This window comes from Gavialis gangeticus, unplaced genomic scaffold, assembly GCF_001723915.1.
Source record: "Gavialis gangeticus isolate Ggan-Ray unplaced genomic scaffold, GavGan_comp1, whole genome shotgun sequence".
In the NCBI taxonomy this organism is placed as follows: domain Eukaryota; kingdom Metazoa; phylum Chordata; order Crocodylia; family Gavialidae; genus Gavialis; species Gavialis gangeticus.
The window spans coordinates 1,303,134-1,305,080 of record NW_017729029.1 but is presented as its reverse complement, the minus strand read 5'-3'; the positions used below and the strand labels follow the sequence as shown (position 1 = coordinate 1,305,080).

Below are 1,947 nucleotides of genomic sequence, written 5' to 3'. Positions count from 1 at the left end.
TCCTGAAACACCCTCCAGGTTTCCTGCTCTCTTTTGTTTCATCTCTTTTCTTCATCTTAAATTTTCAAACCATTTGTCTTACATTCCAAGAAGTACACAGTAATATTCTTAACATGCAGTTTCCTGATGTCACTTTCTTATTACAGCAGTAAGGACCCAGCAGCATGAATAAAAACATCAGTTCTTGCTGTTACCCCAGCAGAGACCTTCATGTATAATACACCCATTGTATACTCAGTTATACCTGTTGCTCAGATCTGTTGTTCAGCTTAGAACTTGAAACTGCAAGAATGTTTTTAAAACCCTGATGATTCCTAGAGCCCCTGGTATGGACCATTTCAGGGATGGACTAGCTACAATCATTTGAATACTAATTAACTTGCATGCAAGGACTGTGATAATAGAATGATATGTATTGTTATCTCATTCTTAAAATGTTAGGGTTCAGAGTTTGATCAAAAGAGTTTCGTTTTTGTGAGATGGCCAGTCACATTAATTTGAACATATATTTCTCTTGGCTACTTTCATAGCCAGGGATGCCTGAAGCTGGCTGAGATCACAGGCCTAATGTAAATAGATGAATTGTTTTCTAGTAAATAAAGGCATGGTGTCCCCCTGCAGCTAACAGGGGTGGACAGTGTTGCGTGCTCTAAACCCACATGCACATTTAGCATGGATTATTTGTTTGTTGATGGACACTTTTACTGTTGTAAAGCTTTCAGATTTGAATATTTTCTGGACAGAGTCAGTTCACATCTAAGACAGAGGCAGCTCCAGCTGGATGCAGTGCTTTTCCTGCCTTCCATTTGTGTTTGGCAAAGTCAACTCATTGCTGTTTTTGAGACTGTCTTGTAAGAGCCAAAATATTAGACATTTTGTCTGTTATGAGATGCAGTGTCAGCAAATTAACCCGTATTATGCTGTGCTTTAGTTATGCAGGATTAATTTAAAAAAAAAACAAAAACCCTCAACTGTAAAACACCTTAGACAAAAGGCAAATCTAGGGTGAAGATCCTGATTTCAGGGCCTGTCTACATGGGGACACAATCAGAAAAGTTAATCTGAATTCACTAGTAAAAGTGGATTAAATAAACTGCCACAAATCCATATGTGTTGATTTTATTCAGAATTAAAGGGGTCTTCATTCAGTTTAGCTTACTTTACTTCCAAAGTGAATTAAGCCAATTCAGATTAAGGACTTTTTGGTTCTGAATAAATACTGACACAGGGTTTTCAGTAGTTTTACCTGTTGTGTGAATTATACCTCTGTTACCAGCTCTGAGTCATTAGGATCAATGAGTATTTGCAGACTTCTGAGTATGTCCTCCCAGGGCGTTTGTACACGTGATGGGGTTTAATCGTCATTAAATTAAATAGGTTTATTAAGATTAACATCATTTAAAAATCGATGCGTCAATATTTAGAGGTGACAGCCTTTAAATCAAATTAAGCTCAGTGCACAATTCATAGTAAATTATAGCAGAGGGGAGCCATAAAACAATCCACCCCACTGATCTCTTTGGTACTCAATTACAGCAGGGGCTCAGGCAAGCCAGTAATCCCCTCATTCCCTCCAGCCATAGCTGCCCGCAGGGAGCTCCATGCCAAGCTGCAGTCACCTACATGGTCATCTGCCCCCCTGCCCAGCATGGACCTGGCATGGGTGCCCCCCTGTGCCTTGCTGCCCATGGCTCCCCAAAGGGTGAGCTTACTGACAGCAGTGCCGTCACCCCATAACTTGGCCCTGGTTCCATCAAAGAATTAAGAACTGCTTGGGTGCCTCTGGGCTTCTTTCATTTGTCCTCCTGCTCACAGGACTCCCCAGGTCCAAACAGGTTAGGTCCAAAAGACCCCCCAGGTCCAAAGTGAGATGCATCATATTTAATTAATTTATTTTTCAGTGTGCAGGCATTCCCCCCCATGCATTTTTTTTTATCAGAATTACTG

The 1,947-nt window shown here is 40.8% G+C and overlaps 1 protein-coding gene across 1 annotated transcript in view; it reads left to right on the top strand.

Moving 5' to 3' along the window:
• EDA2R (ectodysplasin A2 receptor) overlaps positions 1 to 620 on the top strand; it is a 14,438-nt gene extending 13,818 nt beyond the window's left edge. The window contains exon 10 of the mRNA XM_019521095.1: positions 19 to 620. The gene's annotated coding sequence lies outside the window, so the exon portion shown is untranslated. The remainder of the gene's footprint in view (positions 1 to 18) is intronic.
• The last annotated feature ends 1,327 nt before the right edge of the window (positions 621 to 1,947 follow it).